Raw genomic sequence first — 19,972 nt, 5'->3', positions numbered from 1 at the left:
CATTCATCTAATGTGGATGAGAATCTTATATGATATTTGAATCGGTTCTCATCGAAGGCAGAGTAGGACTAATAGGTGTAGTATGTTATGATTATGGAGGTTGCTCCGATTGTGGCCAAAGCTATTAAGATTCTGATGGTTTCCATGGGAAGAGTAAGGCCTGATTTTCTCTGTCATATCCGGCTGAACTGAGATTTACTTATTTTTGTAGACAACTTCCATTAAGCCATGTTAGTGGTCTCATTCTGTTGTGTACCTGGTGCCAATTTCTTTGGATGGTTCTCAAGTGATGTACATAAAACTGTAGTTTTCGGGATCAGATATTGGCTTCGTCCCATCTTAAGAACTTTGTTGCATGGTAACCTCCAGGAATTCGGTGATAGAATTGGGAAAATTATGTCCCCAAACAGTTCCTTGGAGGAAAAATATCTCTGATATGGATTGTGAGGACAAATTTCTAGAGGACGGAAGGAGTGCTGAGAGAGCCCAAGTGTTCGATAAATTAAGAACTAACAACAATGCATCACAGTCTCCATTGTTTGCAAGGAATCCAATAAAGTGGGGGTATGTGCTATTTGCTTTACTTTCAGGGACAGAGTCCCTGTCTCATACCGGACAAGGACGGCTTGCAGAGGAACTGAGTATGGAACATCAGATGAAGTTTGAAGAAGCCTAACATCGCCTGACCTGATGTCATCAGTTGAAGCTCTCTTGCCTGAGGATACCTGAAGTGAAAGGTAAGAAACACTTGACTTTCCAAAGGAACTCAAAGTGCTCAGGTGTTGGTGGAGCTCGCAAGAGTTCCCAACCTTGAATCATGATCCTTTGGGACCTGGTTCAGGCTCACTGCCTGTGGCTACTCCTGTGACTGGAGAATAGTCCCATTGGTTCGTGGTAAAGGATGTGAATGTCTTGAATTCTGTTCGCTCACCAAACCTGATCTATTTTGAGTATACTAAGTGTCATGGCAGGGGGTACACCAGCGTGCTTGGATCGATGATGATTTCCAATAAAACATTCCTTGGAAAGCTGAACAAAATGAGTGAAAACTCAATACTGCCACTATCATCATGACTGAGGTCCAGCACCTGGGATCACAAATGACACTGAGGGACTCACATGGCCTCCATTCATCTTGCGAGACTTGGATCCAGTGAGAGAGTCTTCAGAATGTTCTTTGCTTGCCTAAATCACCAGAAATCATGGCCTAAATCAAGGCTTCACCTTTTGCTCTAATGATAACATGCTTTCCGGTTGAGGAGATCATTGTCAGTATCTTGGAAGGTAGCCCTACCAACTCCATCAGCAATAATGTATTGTAGGTTGTGAGGCAAATGTAAGTTTAGCGGGGGCAGCATAGTTCAACAATGTACACTGGAATGTCAGGAAATGTGTTTCTGTCCGTGTCTAAAGCCTTCGCATGAATGATGATCCTTCTGTTTCATAAAACAGAGATACATAACGGGAAGGTTACAGGCGACATGTGGAATGAGGCAGTAGCAATTCTCAGGAACTATGGGAATGTGGACTCTTCCTGTGTGAAAACAAAGCTCTGTTTTCTTGAAAGACTGATTGTGGCCATGGCAATTAGGTTGCAAAGAGAGCCTTGGAATTTAAAAGGTTGGCATGTAGCCTTCTTGTCAGTGGATTCTAGAAGTGCATGCTTTCTAATGTCCCAGGATTCATACCACCTTCATGGATGTATGGAGAACACCCATTTTAATCCTAGTTTCTATGTTTATTGTTGGGACATTTTTTGTCAGTCTATCCGGGTAGTTTGCCAGCAGTTCTTCTGGATTGACTGTACCAAAATGGTCTGGACATACATCTCCTCCTCTTCTAGGATCTAAGAATGTGAGCATGCAAGTTTGTTTCTTACACACACTCCTTCTAGGAATTTTATATTTTGGTATGGCCGTAGAAGATAGGCATCGAGTGTCTGCGGTATTAACTCTCCTTATGGTCTTGATGTGGCCATGCTGAAGGTTAACTTGGCATTTTGGCTATGTGTTTTGGGACTGATGGTAGTCCTATTATCTTAGACATTGTTCTTTTCTCCAAGCAAATATCAACAAGAAATTGTGTTTCCATTTGATTATGAAAGTGAGCTGTATGCTTAGGATCATGCTGTTGATAATAACATATATCTCAGGGACTACAGGTTATGCTTGTGTTTGGTGACCTGAGAGGGTTAAAACAGACACTTTCTCTGTGGTGATCAATGTCAGATACCACAGCAATAGCACTCACAGGAATTTAGTACCAGACAAAACCTGAATAGGAGATATATGAGCATGGACAGAGACAGAGAGAAAGAACAATTGTTGAAGAGGCAAAGCATGTGTGAGACAGAGGAAGAGAGTAAGAGACAGAAAGAGAGAGAGAGGGGGAGGAAAGGGGGGGAAGTGAAAGAGGACAGTCTGATATTAAAGCAGATATCTTGATTGACAGAAATAAGGAATCCAAATAGAGAGAATGTGAGTGAGAAACTGAGAAGGTAGTAGAGTCACTGCAAGTCAATTTCAGAGAGAAAGTGAAGAAGCGAGATAGAGAAAGAGTACCTAAGAAGTCCATTCATCTAATGTGGTTGAGAATCTTATATGATATTTGAATCGTTTCTCATCGAAGGCAGAGTAGGACTAATAGGTGTAGTATGTTATGGTTATGGAGGGTGCTCCGATTGTGGCCAAAGCTATTAAGATTCTGATGGTTTCCATGGGAAGAGTAAGGCCTGATTTTCTCTGTCATATCCGGCTGAACTGAGATTTACTTATTTTTGTAGACAACTTCCATTAAGCTATGTTAGTGCTCTCATTCTGTTGTGTACCTCGTGCCAATTTCTTTGGATGGTTCTCAAGTGATGTACATACTACTGTAGTTTTCGGGATCAGATATTGGCTTCGTCCCATCTTAAGAACTTTGTTGCATGGTATCCTCCAGGAATTCGGTGATAGAATTGGAAAAATTATATCCCCAAACAGTTGCTTGGGGGAAAATATCTCTGATATGGATTGTAAGGGCAAATTTCTAGAGGACGGAAGGAGTGCTGAGAGAGCCCAAGTGTTCGATAAATTAAGAACTAACAACAATGCATCACAGTCTCCATGATTTGCAAGGAATCCAATAAAGTGGGGGAATGTGCTATTTGCTTTACTTTCAGAGACAGAGTCCCTGTCTCATACCGGAAAAGGACGGCTTGCAGAGGAACTGAGTATGGAACATCAGATGAAGTTGGAAGAAGCCTAACATCGCCTGCCCTGAAGTCCTCAGTTGAAGCTCTCTTGCCTGAGGATACCTGAAGTGAAAGGTAAGAAACACTTGAATTTCCAAAGGAACTCAAAGTGCTCAGGTGTTGATGGAGCTCACGGGAGTTCCCAACCTTGAATCATGAACCTTTGGGACCTGGTTCAGGCTCACTGCCTGTGGCTACTCCTGTGATTGGAGAATAGGCCCATTGGTTCGTGGTAAAGGATGTGAATGTCTTGAATTCTGTTCGCTCATCAAACCTGATCTATTTTGAGTATACAAAGTGTCATGGCAGGGGGTACACCAGCGTGCTTGGATCGATGATGATTTCCAATAAAACATTCCTTGGAAAGCTGAACAAAATGAGATAAACTCAATACCGCCACTATCATCGTGACTGAGGTCCAGCAACTGGGATCACAAATGTCACTGAGGGACTCACATGGCCTCCATTCATCTTGCGAGACTTGGATCCAGTGAGAGAGCCTTCAGAATGGTCTTTCCTTGCCTAAATCACCAGAAATCATGGCCTAAATCAAGGCTTCACCTTTTGCTCTAATGATAACATGCTTTCTGGTTGAGGAGATCATTGTCAGTATCTTGGAAGTTAGCGCTACCAACTCCATCAGCAATAATGTATAGTAGATTATGAGGAAAATATAAGTTTAGCGGGGGCAGCATAGTTCAACAATGTACACCGGAATGTCAGGAAATGTGTTTCTGACCGTGTCTAAAGCCTTCGCATGAATGATGATCCTTCTGTTTCATAAAACAGAGATACATAACGGGAAGGTTACAGGCGACATGTGGAATGAGGCAGTAGCAATTCTCAGGAACTATGGGAATGTGGACTCTTCCTGTGTGAAAACAAAGCTCTGTTTTCTTGAAAGACTGATTGTGGCCATGGCAATTAGGTTGGCAGAGAGCCTTGGAATTTAAAAGGTTGGCATGTAGCCTTCTTGTCAGTGGATTCTAGAAGTGCATGCTTTCAAATGTCCCAGGATTCATACCACCTTCATGGATGTATGGAGAATACCCATTTTAATCCTAGTTTCTATGTTTATTGTTGGGACATTTTTTGTCAGTCTATCCGGGTAGTTTTCCAGCAGTTCTTCTGGATTGATTGTACCAAAATGGTCTGGACATACATCTCCTCCTCTTCTAGGATCTAAGAATGTGAGCATGCAAGTTTGTTTCTTACACACACTCCTTCTAGGAATTTTATATTTTGGTATGGCCGTAGAAGATAGGCATCGAGTGTCTGCGGGATTATCTCTCCTTATGGTCTTGATGTGGCCATGCTGAAGGTTAACTTGGCATTTTGGCTATGTGTTTTGGGACTGATGGTAGTCCTATTATCTTAGACATTGTTCTTTTCTCCAAGCAAATATCAACAAGAAATTGTGTTTCCATTTGATTATGGAAGTGAGCTGTATGCTTAGGATCATGCTGTTGATAATAACATATATCTCAGGGACTACAGGTTATGCTTGTGATTGGTGACCTGAGAGGGTTTGAACAGACACTTTCTCTGTGGTGATCAATGTCAGATACCACAACAATAGCACTCACAGGCATTTAGTACCAGTCAAAACCTGAATAGGAGATATATGAGCATGGACAGAGACAGAGAGAAAGAACAATTGTTGAAGAGGCTAAGCATGTGTGAGACAGAGGAAGACAGTGAGAGATAGAAAGAGAGGGGGGGGAGAGAGGGGGGTTGAAGTGGAAAAGAGGACACTGTGATATTAAAGCAGATATCTTGATTGACAGAAATAAGGAAACCAAAGAGAGAGAATGTGAGTGAGAAACTGAGAAGCTAGGAGAGTCACTGCAAGTCAATTTCAGAGAGAAAGTGAAGAAGCGAGATAGAGAAAGAGTACATAAGAAGTCCATTCATCTAATGTGGATGAGAATCATATATGATATTTGAATAGTTTCTCATCGAAGGCAGAGTAGGACTAATATGTGTAGTATGTTATGATTATGGAGGTTGTTCCGATTGTGGCCAAAGCTATTAAGATTCTGATGGTTTCCATGGGAAGAGTAAGGCCTGATTTTCTCTGTCATATCCGGCTGAACTTAGATTTACTTATTTTTGTAGACAACTTCCATTAAGCCATGTTAGTGGTCTCATTCTGTTGTGAACCTCATGCTAATTTCTTTGGATGGTTCTCAAGTGATGTACATACTACTGTAGTTTTCGGGATCAGATATTGGCTTCGTCCCATCTTAAGAACTTTGTTGCATGGTAACCTCCAGGAATTCGGTGATAGAATTGGGAAAATTATGTCCCCAAACAGTTCCTTGGAGGAAAAATATCTCTGATATGGATTGTGAGGGCAAATTTCTAGAGGACGGAAGGAGTGCTGAGAGAGCCCAAGTGTTCGATAAATTAAGAACTAACAACAATGCATCACAGTCTCCATGATTTGCAAGGAATCCAATAAAGTGGGGGTATGTGCTATTTGCTTTACTTTCAGGGACAGAGTCCCTGTCTCATACCGGACAAGGACGGCTTGCAGAGGAACTGAGTATGGAACATCAGATGAAGTTGGAAGAAGCCTAACATCGCCTGCCCTGATGTCATCAGTTGAAGCTCTCTTGCCTGAGGATACCTGAAGTGAAAGGTAAGAAACACTTGACTTTCCAAAGGAACTCAAAGTGCTCAGGTGTTGGTGGAGCTCGCAGGAGTTCCCAACCTTGAATCATGATCCTTTGGGACCTGGTTCAGGCTCACTGCCTGTGGCTACTCCAGTGACTGGAGAATAGGCCCATTGGTTCATGGTAAAGAATGTGAATGTCTTGAATTCTGTTCGCTCACCAAACCTGATCTATTTTGAGTATACTAAGTGTCATGGCAGGGGGTACACCAGCGTGCTTGGATCGATGATGATTTCCAATAAAACATTCCTTGGAAAGCTGAACAAAATGAGTGAAAACTCAATACCGCCACTATCATCGTGACTGAGGTCCAGCACCTGGGATCACAAATGTCACTGAGGGACTCACATGGCCTCCATTCATCTTGCGAGACTTGGATCCAGTTAGAGAGCCTTCAGAATATTCTTTGCTTGCCTTAATCACCAGAAATCATGGCCTAAATCAAGGATTCACCTTTTGCTCTAATGATAACATGCTTTCTGGTTGAGGAGATCATTGTCTGTATCTTGGAAGTTAGCCCTACCAACTCCATCAGCAATAATGTATAGTAGATTGTGAGGAAAATATAAGTTTAGCGGGGGCAGCATAGTTCAACAATGTACACCGGAATGTCAGGAAATGTGTTTCTGTCCGTGTCTAAAGCCTTCGCATGAATGATGATCCTTCTGTTTCATAAAACAGAGATACATAACGGGAAGGTTACAGGCGACATGTGGAAAGAGGCAGTAGCAATTCTCAGGAACTATGGGAATATGGACTCTTCCTGTGTGAAAACAAAGCTCTGTTTTCTTGAAAGACTGATTGTGGCCATGGCAATTAGGTTGGAAAGAGAGCCTTGGAATTTAAAAGGTTGGCATGTAGCCTTCTTGTCAGTGGATTCTAGAAGTGCATGCTTTCAAATGTCCCAGGATTCATACCACCTTCATGGATGTATGGAGAACACCCATTTTAATCCTACTTTCTATGTTTATTGTTGGGACATTTTTTGTCAGTCTATCTGGGTAGTTTGCCAGCAGTTCTTCTGGATTGACTGTACCAAAATGGTCTGAACATACATCTCCTCCTCTTCTAGGGTCTAAGAATGTGAGCATGCAAGTTTGTTTCTTATACACACTCCTAGGAATTTTATATTTTGGTATGGCCGTAGAAGATAGGCCTGGAGTGTCTGCGGGATTATCTCTCCTTATGGTCTTGATGTGGTCATGCTGAAGGTTAACTTGGCATTTTGGCTATGTGTTTTGGGACTGATGGTAGTCCTATTATCTTAGACATTGTTCTTTTCTCCAAGCAAATATCAACAAGAAATTGTGTTTCCATTTGATTATGAGAGTGAGCCGTATGCTTAGGATCATGCTGTTGATAATAACATATATCTCAGTGACTACAGGTTATGCTTGTGTTTGGTGACCTGAGAGGGTTAAAACAGACACTTTCTCTGTGGTGATCAATGTCAGATACCACAGCAATAGCACTCACAGGAATTTAGTACCAGTCAAAACCTGAATAGGAGATATATTAGCATGGACAGAGACAGAGAGAAAGAACAATTGTTGAAGAGGCTAAGCATGTGTGAGACAGAGGAAGACAATGAGAGATAGAAAGAGAGGGGGGGGGAGAGAGCGGGGTTGAAGTGGAAAAGAGGACACTGTGATATTAAAGCAGATATCTTGATTGACAGAAATAAGGAAACCAAAGAGAGAGAATGTGAGTGAGAAACTGAGAAGCTAGGAGAGTCACTGCAAGTCAATTTCAGAGAGAAAGTGAAGAAGCGAGATAGAGAAAGAGTACATAAGAAGTCCATTCATCTAATGTGGATGAGAATCATATATGATATTTGAATAGCTTCTCATCGAAGGCAGAGTAGGACTAATATGTGTAGTATGTTATGATTATGGAGGTTGCTCCGATTGTGGCCAAAGCTATTAAGATTCTGATGGTTTCCATGGGAAGAGTAAGGCCTGATTTTCTCTGTCATATCCGGCTGAACTTAGATTTACTTATTTTTGTAGACAACTTCCATTAAGCCATGTTAGTGGTCTCATTCTGTTGTGTACCTCGTGCCAATTTCTTTGGATGGTTCTCAAGTGATGTACATACTACTGTAGTTTTCGGGATCAGATATTGGCTTCGTCCCATCTTAAGAACTTTGTTGCATGGTAACCTCCAGGAATTCGGTGATAGAATTGGGAAAATTATGTCCCCAAACAGTTCCTTGGATGAAAAATATCTCTGATATGGATTGTGAGGGCAAATTTCTAGAGGACGGAAGGAGTGCTGAGAGAGCCCAAGTGTTCGATAAATTAAGAACTAACAACAATGCATCAAGTCTCCATGATTTGCAAGGAATCCAATAAAGTGGGGGTATGTGCTATTTGCTTTACTTTCAGGGACAGAGTCCCTGTCTCATACCGGACAAGGACGGCTTGCAGAGGAACTGAGTATGGAACATCAGATGAAGTTGGAAGAAGCCTACCATCGCCTGCCCTGATGTCATCAGTTGAAGCTCTCTTGCCTGAGGATACCTGAAGTGAAAGGTAAGAAACACTTGACTTTCCAAAGGAACTCAAAGTGCTCAGGTGTTGGTGGAGCTCGCAGGAGTTCCCAACCTTGAATCATGATCCTTTGGGACCTGGTTCAGGCTCACTGCCTGTGGCTACTCCAGTGACTGGAGAATAGGCCCATTGGTTCATGGTAAAGAATGTGAATGTCTTGAATTCTGTTCGCTCACCAAACCTGATCTATTTTGAGTATACTAAGTGTCATGGCAGGGGGTACACCAGCGTGCTTGGATCGATGATGATTTCCAATAAAACATTCCTTGGAAAGCTGAACAAAATGAGTGAAAACTCAATACCGCCACTATCATCGTGACTGAGGTCCAGCACCTGGGATCACAAATGTCACTGAGGGACTCACATGGCCTCCATTCATCTTGCGAGACTTGGATCTAGTGAGAGAGCCTTCAGAATGTTCTTTGCTTGCCTAAATCACTAGAAATCATGGCCTAAATCAAGGCTTCACCTTTTGCTCTAATGATTACATGCTTTCTGGTTGAGGAGATCATTGTCAGTATCTTGGAAGTTAGCCCTACCAACTCCATCAGCAATAATGTATAGTAGATTGTGAGGAAAATATAAGTTTAGCGGGGGCAGTATAGTTCAACAATGTACACTGGAATGTCAGGAAATGTGTTTCTGTCCGTGTCTGAAGCCTTCGCATGAATGATGATCCTTCTGTTTCATAAAACAGAGATACATAACGGGAAGGTTACAGGCGACATGTGGAATGAGGCAGTAGCAATTCTCAGGAACTATGGGAATGTGGACTCTTCCTGTGTGAAAACAAAGCTCTGTTTTCTTGAAAGACTGATTGTGGCCATGGCAATTAGGTTGGAAAGAGAGCCTTGGAATTTAAAAGGTTGGCATGTAGCCTTCTTGTCGGTGGATTCTAGAAGTGCATGCTTTCAAATGTCCCAGGATTCATACCACCTTCATGGATGTATGGAGAACACCCATTTTAAACCTAGTTTCTATGTTTATTGTTGGGACATTTTTTGTCAGTCTATCCAGGTAGTTTGCCAGCAGTTCTTAATTATTGACTGTACCAAAATGGTCTGGACATACATCTCCTCCTCTTCTAGGATCTAAGAATGTGAACATGCAAGTTTGTTTCTTACACACACTCCTTCTATGAATTTTATATTTTGGTATGGCCGTAGAAGATAGGCATGGAATTTCTGCGGGATTATCTTTCCTTATGGTCTTGATGTGGCCTTGCTGAAGGTTAACTTGGCATTTTGGTTATGTGTTTTGGGGCTGATGGTAGTCCTGTTATCTTAGACAATGTTCTTTTCTCCAAGCAAATATCAACAAGAAATTGTGTTTCCATTTGATTATGAAAGTGAGCTGTATGCTTAGGATCATGCTGTTGATAATAACATATATCTCAGGGACTACAGGTTATGCTTGTGATTGGTGACCTGAGAGGGTTTGAACAGACACTTTCTCTGTGGTGATCAATGTCAGATACCACAACAATAGCACTCACAGGCATTTAGTACCAGTCAAAACCTGAATAGGAGATATATGAGCATGGACAGAGACAGAGAGAAAGAACAATTTTTGAAGAGGCTAAGCATGTGTGAGACAGAGGAAGACAGTGAGAGATAGAAAGAGAGAGGGGGGGGAGAGAAGGGGTTTGAAGTGGAAAAGAGGACACTGTGATATTAAAGCAGATATCTTGATTGACAGAAATAAGGAAACCAAAGAGAGAGAATGTGAGTGAGAAACTGAGAAGCTAGGAGAGTCACTGCAAGTCAATTTCAGAGAGAAAGTGAAGAAGCGAGATAGAGAAAGAGTACATAAGAAGTCCATTCATCTAATGTGGATGAGAATCATATATGATATTTGAATAGGTTCTCATCGAAGGCAGAGTAGGACTAATATGTGTAGTATGTTATGATTATGGAGGTTGCTCCGATTGTGGCCAAAGCTATTAAGATTCTGATGGTTTCCATGGGAAGAGTAAGGCCTGATTTTCTCTGTCATATCCGGCTCTACTTAGATTTACTTATTTTTGTAGACAACTTCCATTAAGCCATGTTATTGGTCTCATTCTGTTGTGTACCTCGTGCCAATTTCTTTGGATGGTTCTCAAGTGATGTACATACTACTGTAGTTTTCGGGATCAGATATTGGCTTCGTCCCATCTTAAGAACTTTGTTGCATGGTAACCTCCAGGAATTCGGTGATAGAATTGGGAAAATTATGTCCCCAAACAGTTCCTTGGAGGAAAAATATCTCTGATATGGATTGTGAGGGCAAATTTCTAGAGGACGGAAGGAGTGCTGAGAGAGCCCAAGTGTTCGATAAATTAAGAACTAACAACAATGCATCACAGTCTCCATGATTTGCAAGGAATCCAATAAAGTGGGGGTATGTGCTATTTGCTTTACTTTCAGGGACAGAGTCCCTGTCTCATACCGGACAAGGACGGCTTGCAGAGGAACTGAGTATGGAACATCAGATGAAGTTGGAAGAAGCCTAACATCGCCTGCCCTGATGTCATCAGTTGAAGCTCTCTTGCCTGAGGATACCTGAAGTGAAAGGTAAGAAACACTTGACTTTCCAAAGGAACTCAAAGTGCTCAGGTGTTGGTGGAGCTCGCAGGAGTTCCCAACCTTGAATCATGATCCTTTGGGACCTGGTTCAGGCTCACTGCCTGTGGCTACTCCTGTGACTGGAGAATAGGCCCATTGGTTCATGGTAAAGAATGTGAATGTCTTGAATTCTGTTCGCTCACCAAACCTGATCTATTTTGAGTATACTAAGTGTCATGGCAGGAAGTACACCAGCGTGCTTGGATCGATGATGATTTCCAATAAAACATTCCTTGGAAAGCTGAACAAAATGAGTGAAAACTCAATACCGCCACTATCATCGTGACTGAGGTCCAGCACCTGGGATCACAAATGTCACTGAGGGACTCACATGGCCTCCATTCATCTTGTGAGACTTGGATCCAGGGAGAGAGCGTTCAGAATGTTCTTTGCTTGCCTAAATCACCAGAAATCATGGCCTAAATTAAGGCTTCACCTTTTGCTCTAATGATTACATGCTTTCTGGTTGAGGAGATCATTGTCAGTATCTTGGAAGTTAGCCCTACTAACTCCATCAGCAATAATGTATAGTAGGTTGTGAGGCAAATGTAAGTTTGGCGGGGGCAGCATAGTTCAACAATGTACACTGGAATGTCAGGAAATGTGTTTCTGTCCGTGTCTGAAGCCTTCGCATGAATGATGATCCTTCTGTTTCATAAAACAGAGATACATAACGGGAAGGTTACAGGCGACATGTGGAATGAGGCAGTAGCAATTCTCAGGAACTATGGGAATGTGGACTCTTCCTGTGTGAAAACAAAGCTCTGTTCTCTTGAAAGACTGATTGTGGCCATGGCAATTAGGTTGGAAAGAGAGCCTTGGAATTTAAAAGGTTGGCATGTAGCATTCTTGTCAGTGGATTCTAGAAGTGCATGCTTTCAAATGTCCCAGGATTCATACCACCTTCATGGATGTATGGAGAACACCCATTTTAATCCTAGATTCTATGTTTATTGTTGGGACAATTTTTGTCAGTCTATCCGGGTAGTTTGTCAGCAGTTCTTCTGGATTGACTGTACCAAAATGGTCTGGACATACAACTCCTCCTCTTCTAGGATCTAAGAATGTGAGCATGCAAGTTTGTTTCTTACACACACTCCTTCTAGGAATTTTATATTTTGGTATGGCCGTAGAAGATAGGCATCGAGTGTCTGCGGGATTATCTCTCCTTATGGTCTTGATGAGGCCATGCTGAAGGTTAACTTGGCATTTTGGCTATGTGTTTTGGGACTGATGGTAGTCCTATTATCTTAGACATTGTTCTTTTCTCCCAGCAAATATCAACAAGAAATTGTGTTTCCATTTGATTATGAAAGTGAGCTGTATGCTTAGGATCATGCTGTTGATAATAACATATATCTCAGGGACTACAGGTTATGCTTGTGATTGGTGACCTGAGAGGGTTTGAACAGACACTTTCTCTGTGGTGATCAATGTCAGATACCACAACAATAGCACTCACAGGCATTTAGTACCAGTCAAAACCTGAATAGGAGATATATGAGCATGGACAGAGACAGAGAGAAAGAACAATTTTTGAAGAGGGTAAGCATGTGTGAGACAGAGGAAGACAGTGAGAGACAGAAAGAGAGGGGGGGGAGAGGGGGGTTGAAGTGGAAAAGAGGACACTGTGATATTAAAGCAGATATCTTGATTGACAGAAATAAGGAAACCAAATAGAGAGAATGTGAGTGAGAAACTGAGAAGCTAGGAGAGTCACTCCAAGTCAATTTCAGAGAGAAAGTGAAGAAGCGAGATAGAGAAAGAGTACATAAGAAGTCCATTCATCTAATGTGGATGAGAATCTTATATGATATTTGAATCGGTTCTCATCGAAGGCAGAGTAGGACTAATAGGTGTAGTATGTTATGATTATGGAGGTTGCTCCGATTGTGGCCAAAGCTATTAAGATTCTGATGGTTTCCATGGGAAGAGTAAGGCCTGAATTTCTCTGTCATATCCGGCTGAACTGAGATTTACTTATTTTTGTAGACAACTTCCATTAAGCCATGTTAGTGGTCTCATTCTGTTGTGTACCTGGTGCCAATTTCTTTGGATGGTTCTCAAGTGATGTACATAAAACTGTAGTTTTCGGGATCAGATATTGGCTTCGTCCCATCTTAAGAACTTTGTTGCATGGTAACCTCCAGGAATTCGGTGATAGAATTGGGAAAATTATGTCCCCAAACAGTTCCTTGGAGGAAAAATATCTCTGATATGGATTGTGAGGGCAAATTTCTAGAGGACGGAAGGAGTGCTGAGAGAGCCCAAGTGTTCGATAAATTAAGAACTAACAACAATGCATCACAGTCTCCATGATTTGCAAGGAATCCAATAAAGTGGGGGTATGTGCTATTTGCTTTACTTTCAGGGACAGAGTCCCTGTCTCATACCGGACAAGGACAGCTTGCAGAGGAACTGAGTATGGAACATCAGATGAAGTTGGAAGAAGCCTAACATCGCCTGCCCTGATGTCATCAGTTGAAGCTCTCTTGCCTGAGGATACCTGAAGTGAAAGGTAAGAAACACTTGACTTTCCAAAGGAACTCAAAGTGCTCAGGTGTTGGTGGAGCTCGCAGGAGTTCCCAACCTTGAATCATGATCCTTTGGGACCTGGTTCATGCTCACTGCCTGTGGCTACTCCTGTGACTGGAGAATAGGCCCATTGGTTCATGGTAAAGAATGTGAATGTCTTGAATTCTGTTTGCTCACCAAACCTGATCTATTTTGAGTATACTAAGTGTCATGGCAGGGGTACACCAGCGTGCTTGGATCGATGATGATTTCCAATAAAACATTCCTTGGAAAGCTGAACAAAATGAGTGAAAACTCAATACCGCCACTATCATCGTGACTGAGGTCCAGCACCTGGGATCACAAATGTCACTGAGGGACTCACATGGCCTCCATTCATCTTGTGAGACTTGGATCCAGTGAGAGAGCGTTCAGAATGTTCTTTGCTTGCCTAAATCACCAGAAATCATGGCCTAAATTAAGGCTTCACCTTTTGCTCTAATGATTACATGCTTTCTGGTTGAGGAGATCATTGTCAGTATCTTGGAAGTTAGCCCTACTAAATCCATCAGCAATAATGTATAGTAGGTTGTGAGGCAAATGTAAGTTTAGCGGGGGCAGCATAGTTCAACAATGTACACTGGAATGTCAGGAAATGTGTTTCTGTCCGTGTCTGAAGCCTTCGCATGAATGATGATCCTTCTGTTTCATAAAACAGAGATACATAACGGGAAGGTTACAGGCGACATGTGGAATGAGGCAGTAGCAATTCTCAGGAACTATGGGAATGTGGACTCTTCCTGTGTGAAAACAAAGCTCTGTTCTCTTGAAAGACTGATTGTGGCCATGGCAATTAGGTTGGAAAGAGAGCCTTGGAATTTAAAAGGTTGGCATGTAGCATTCTTGTCAGTGGATTCTAGAAGTGCATGCTTTCAAATGTCCCAGGATTCATACCACCTTCATGGATGTATGGAGAACACCCATTTTAATCCTAGATTCTATGTTTATTGTTGGGACAATTTTTGTCAGTCTATCCGGGTAGTTTGCCAGCAGTTCTTCTGGATTGACTGTACCAAAATGGTCTGGACATACAACTCCTCCTCTTCTAGGATCTAAGAATGTGAGCATGCAAGTTTGTTTCTTACACACACTCCTTCTAGGAATTTTATATTTTGGTATGGCCGTAGAAGATAGGCATCGAGTGTCTGCGGGATTATCTCTCCTTATGGTCTTGATGTGGCCATGCTGAAGGTTAACTTGGCATTTTGGCTATGTGTTTTGGGACTGATGGTAGTCCTATTATCTTAGACATTGTTCTTTTCTCCCAGCAAATATCAACAAGAAATTGTGTTTCCATTTGATTATGAAAGTGAGCTGTATGCTTAGGATCATGCTGTTGATAATAACATATATCTCAGGGACTACAGGTTATGCTTGTGATTGGTGACCTGAGAGGGTTTGAACAGACACTTTCTCTGTGGTGATCAATGTCAGATACCACAACAATAGCACTCACAGGCATTTAGTACCAGTCAAAACCTGAATAGGAGATATATGAGCATGGACAGAGACAGAGAGAAAGAACAATTTTTGAAGAGGGTAAGCATGTGTGAGACAGAGGAAGACAGTGAGAGACAGAAAGAGAGGGGGGGAGAGGGGGGTTGAAGTGGAAAAGAGGACACTGTGATATTAAAGCAGATATCTTGATTGACAGAAATAAGGAAACCAAATAGAGAGAATGTGAGTGAGAAACTGAGAAGCTAGGAGAGTCACTCCAAGTCAATTTCAGAGAGAAAGTGAAGAAGCGAGATAGAGAAAGAGTACATAAGAAGTCCATTCATCTAATGTGGATGAGAATCTTATATGATATTTGAATCGGTTCTCATCGAAGGCAGAGTAGGACTAATAGGTGTAGTATGTTATGATTATGGAGGTTGCTCCGATTGTGGCCAAAGCTATTAAGATTCTGATGGTTTCCATGGGAAGAGTAAGGCCTGAATTTCTCTGTCATATCCGGCTGAACTGAGATTTACTTATTTTTGTAGACAACTTCCATTAAGCCATGTTAGTGGTCTCATTCTGTTGTGTACCTGGTGCCAATTTCTTTGGATGGTTCTCAAGTGATGTACATAAAACTGTAGTTTTCGGGATCAGATATTGGCTTCGTCCCATCTTAAGAACTTTGTTGCATGGTAACCTCCAGGAATTCGGTGATAGAATTGGGAAAATTATGTCCCCAAACAGTTCCTTGGAGGAAAAATATCTCTGATATAGATTGTGAGGGCAAATTTCTAGAGGACGGAAGGAGTGCTGAGAGAGCCCAAGTGTTCGATAAATTAAGAACTAACAACAATGCATCACAGTCTCCATGATTTGCAAGGAATCCAATAAAGTGGGGGAATGTGCTATTTGCTATACTTTCAGGGACAGAGTCCCTGTCTCATACCGGACAAGGACGGCTTGCAGAGGAACTGAGTATGGAACATCAGATGAAGTTGGAAGAAGCCTAACATCGCCTGCCCTGAAGTCCTCAGTTGAAGCTCTCTTGCCTGAGGATACCTGAAATGAAAGGTAAGAAACACTTGAATTTCCAAAGGAAATCAAAGTGCGCAGGTGTTGATGGAGCTCATGGGAGTTCCCAACCTTGAATCATGAACCTTTGGGACCTGGTACAGGCTCACTGCCTGTGGCTACTCCTGTGATTGGAGAATAGGCCCATTGGTTCGTGGTAAAGGATGTGAATGTCTTGAATTCTGTTCGCTCACCAAACCTGATCTATTTTGAGTATACTAAGTGTCATGGCAGGGGGTACACCAGCGTGCTTGGATCGATGATGATTTCCAATAAAACATTCCTTGGAAAGCTGAACAAAATGAGTGAAAACTCAATACCGCCACTCTCATCGTGACTGAGGTCCAGCACCTGGGATCACAAATGTCACTGAGGGACTCACATGGTCTCCATTCATCTTGCGAGACTTGGATCCAGTGAGAGAGCCTTCAGAATGTTCTTTGCTTGCCTAAATCACCAGAAATCATGGCCTAAATCAAGGCTTCACCTTTTGCTCTAATGATAACATGCTTTCTGGTTGAGGAGATCATTGTCAGTATCTTGGAAGTTAGCCCTACCAACTCCATCAGCAATAATGTATAGTAGATTGTGAGGAAAATATAAGTTTAGCGGGGGCAGCATAGTTCAACAATGTACACGGGAATGTCAGGAAATGTGTTTCTGTCCGTGTCTGAAGCCTTCGCATGAATGATGATCCTTCTGTTTCATAAAACAGAGATACATAACGGGAAGGTTACAGGCGACTTGTGGAATGAGGCAGTAGCAATTCTCAGGAACTATGGGAATGTGGACTCTTCCTGTGTGAAAACAAAGCTCTGTTTTCTTGAAAGACTGATTGTGGCCATGGCAATTAGGTTGGAAAGAGAGCCTTGGAATTTAAAAGGTTGGCATGTAGCCTTCTTGTCAGTGGATTCTAGAAGTGCATGCTTTCAAATGTCTCAGGATTCACACCACCTTCATGGATGTATGGAGAACACCCATTTTAATCCTAGTTTCTATGTTTATTGTTGGGACATTTTTTGTCAGTCTATCCAGGTAGTTTGCCAGCAGTTCTTCTGGATTGATTGTACCAAAATGGTCTGGACATACATCTCCTCCTCTTCTAGGATCTAAGAATGTGAGCATGCAAATTTGTTTCTTACACACACTCCTTCTAGGAATTTAATATTTTGGTATGGCCGTAGAAGATAGGCATCGAGTGTCTGCGGGATTATCTCTCCTTATGGTCTTGATGTGGCCATGCTGAAGGTTAACTTGGCATTTTGGCTATGTGTTTTGGGACTGATGGTAGTCCTATTATCTTAGACATTGTTCTTTTCTCCAAGCAAATATCAACAAGAAATTGTGTTTCCATTTGATTATGAAAGTAAGCTGTATGCTTAGGATCATGCTGTTGATAATAACATATATCTCAGTGACTACAGGTTATGCTTGTGTTTGGTGACCTGAGAGGGTTAAAACAGACACTTTCTCTGTGGTGATCAATGTCAGATACCACAGCAATAGCACTCACAGGAATTTAGTACCAGTCAAAACCTGAATAGGAGATATATGAGCATGGACAGAGACAGAGAGAAAGAACAATTGTTGAAGAGGCTAAGCATGTGTGAGACAGAGGAAGACAGTGAGAGACAGAAAGAGAGAGAGAGGGGGGGGAGAGAGGGGTGTTGAAGTTGAAAAGAGGACACTGTGATATTAAAGCTTATATTTTGATTGACAGAAATAAGGACACCAAATAGAGAGAATATGAGTGAGAAACTGAGAAGCTAGTAGAGTCATTGCAAGTCAATTTCAGAGAGAAAGTGAAGAAGCGAGATAGAGAAAGAGTACATAGGAAGTCCATTCATCTAATGTGGATGAGAATCTTATATGATATTTGAATCGGTTCTCATCGAAGGCAGAGTAGGACTAATAGGTGTAGTATGTTATGGTTATGGAGGGTGCTCCGATTGTGGCCAAAGCTATTAAGATTCTGATGGTTTCCATGGGAAGAGTAAGGCCTGATTTTCTCTGTCATATCCGGCTGAACTGAGATTTACTTATTTTTGTAGACAACTTCCATTAAGCTATGTTAGTGGTCTCATTCTGTTGTGTACCTTGTGCCAATTTCTTTGGATGGTTCTCAAGTGATGTACATACTACTGTAGTTTTCGGGATCAGATATTGGCTTCGTCCCATCTTAAGAACTTTGTTGCATGGTAACCTCCAGGAATTCGGTGATAGAATTGGGAAAATTATGTCCCCAAACAGTTCCTTGGGGGAAAAGTATCTCTGATATGGATTGTGAGGGCAAATTTCTAGAGGACAGAAGGAGTGCTGAGAGAGCCCAAGTGTTCGATAAATTAAGAACTAACAGCAATGCATCACAGTCTCCATGATTTGCTAGGAATCCAATAAAGTGGGGGAATGTGCTATTTGCTTTACTTTCAGGGACAGAGTCCCTGTCTCATACCGGACAAGGACGGCTTGCAGAGGAACTGAGTATGGAACATCAGATGAAGTTGGAAGAAGCCTAACATCGCCTGCCCTGAAGTCCTCAGTTGAAGCTCTCTTGCCTGAGGATACCTGAAATGAAAGGTAAGAAACACTTGAATTTCCAAAGGAAATCAAAGTGCGCAGGTGTTGATGGAGCTCATGGGAGTTCCCAACCTTGAATCATGAACCTTTGGGAACTGGTACAGGCTCACTGCCTGTGGCTACTCCTGTGATTGGAGAATAGGCCCATTGGTTCGTGGTAAAGGATGTGAATGTCTTGAATTCTGTTCGCTCACCAAACCTGATCTATTTTGAGTATACAAAGTGTCATGGCAGGGGGTACACCAGCGTGCTTGGATCGATGATGATTTCCAATAAAACATTCCTTGGAAAGCTGAACAAAATGAGTGAAAACTCAATACCGCCACACTCATCGTGACTGAGATCCAGCACCTGGGATCACAAATGTCACTGAGGGACTCACATGGTCTCCATTCATCTTGCGAGACTTGGATCCAGTGAGAGAGCCTTCAGAATGTTCTTTGCTTGCCTAAATCACCAGAAATCATGGCCTAAATCAAGGCTTCACCTTTTGCTCTAATGATAACATGCTTTCCGGTTGAGGAGATCATTGTCAGTGTCTTGGAAGTTAGCCCTAGCAACTCCATCAGCAATAATGTATAGTAGATTGTGAGGAAAATATAAGTTTAGCGGGGGCAGCATAGTTCAACAATGTACACGGGAATGTCAGGAAATGTGTTTCTGTCCGTGTCTGAAGCCTTCGCATGAATGATGATCCTTCTGTTTCATAAAACAGAGATACATAACGGGAAGGTTACAGGTGACATGTGGAATGAGGCAGTAGCAATTCTCAGGAACTATGGGAATGTGGACTCTTCCTGTGTGAAAACAAAGCTCTGTTTTCTTGAAAGACTGATTGTGGCCATGGCAATTAGGTTGGAAAGAGAGCCTTGGAATTTAAAAGGTTGGCATGTAGCCTTCTTGTCAGTGGATTCTAGAAGTGCATGCTTTCAAATGTCCCAGGATTCATACCACCTTCATGGATGTATGGAGAACACCCATTTTAATCCTAGTTTCTATGTTTATTGTTGGGACATTTTTTGTCAGTCTATCCAGGTAGTTTGCCAGCAGTTCTTCTGGATTGATTGTACCAAAATGGTCTGGACATACATCTCCTCCTCTTCTAGGATCTAAGAATGTGAGCATGCAAGTTTGTTTCTTACACACACTCCTTCTAGGAATTTTATATTTTGGTATGGCCGTAGAAGATAGGCATCGAGTGTCTGCGGGATTATCTCTCCTTATGGTCTTGATGTGGCCATG

At 42.0% G+C, this 19,972-nt stretch overlaps 8 non-coding genes across 8 annotated transcripts; all 8 read left to right on the top strand.

The window, feature by feature from the left end:
- Positions 1-990: 990 nt before the first annotated feature.
- LOC148007620 (small nucleolar RNA SNORD116) lies at positions 991-1,083 on the top strand. The gene has a single exon (XR_015655559.1). It is a non-coding gene; the product is annotated as a small nucleolar RNA SNORD116 (small nucleolar RNA).
- A 2,477-nt stretch (positions 1,084-3,560) lies between these two features.
- On the top strand, positions 3,561-3,652 carry LOC148007619 (small nucleolar RNA SNORD116). Its single transcript, XR_015655674.1, has one exon. It is a non-coding gene; the product is annotated as a small nucleolar RNA SNORD116 (small nucleolar RNA).
- A 2,477-nt stretch (positions 3,653-6,129) lies between these two features.
- LOC148007618 (small nucleolar RNA SNORD116) lies at positions 6,130-6,222 on the top strand. The gene has a single exon (XR_015656779.1). It is a non-coding gene; the product is annotated as a small nucleolar RNA SNORD116 (small nucleolar RNA).
- Positions 6,223-8,697: 2,475 nt separating this feature from the next.
- Positions 8,698-8,790, top strand: LOC148007617 (small nucleolar RNA SNORD116). The gene has a single exon (XR_015656773.1). It is a non-coding gene; the product is annotated as a small nucleolar RNA SNORD116 (small nucleolar RNA).
- Positions 8,791-11,270: 2,480 nt separating this feature from the next.
- Positions 11,271-11,363, top strand: LOC148007616 (small nucleolar RNA SNORD116). The gene has a single exon (XR_015656763.1). It is a non-coding gene; the product is annotated as a small nucleolar RNA SNORD116 (small nucleolar RNA).
- A 2,475-nt stretch (positions 11,364-13,838) lies between these two features.
- LOC148007615 (small nucleolar RNA SNORD116) lies at positions 13,839-13,931 on the top strand. Its single transcript, XR_015656754.1, has one exon. It is a non-coding gene; the product is annotated as a small nucleolar RNA SNORD116 (small nucleolar RNA).
- Positions 13,932-16,406: 2,475 nt separating this feature from the next.
- LOC148007614 (small nucleolar RNA SNORD116) lies at positions 16,407-16,499 on the top strand. The gene has a single exon (XR_015656652.1). It is a non-coding gene; the product is annotated as a small nucleolar RNA SNORD116 (small nucleolar RNA).
- Positions 16,500-18,983: 2,484 nt separating this feature from the next.
- On the top strand, positions 18,984-19,076 carry LOC148007613 (small nucleolar RNA SNORD116). Its single transcript, XR_015657095.1, has one exon. It is a non-coding gene; the product is annotated as a small nucleolar RNA SNORD116 (small nucleolar RNA).
- Positions 19,077-19,972: the final 896 nt, after the last annotated feature.

Source organism: Rattus norvegicus, chromosome 1 (genome assembly GCF_021556685.1).
Source record: "Rattus norvegicus strain SHRSP/BbbUtx chromosome 1, alternate assembly SHRSP_T2T, whole genome shotgun sequence".
NCBI lineage: Eukaryota > Metazoa > Chordata > Mammalia > Rodentia > Muridae > Rattus > Rattus norvegicus.
Note: the sequence above shows the minus strand (reverse complement) of the source record. Positions and strands in the feature narration are given on the sequence as shown.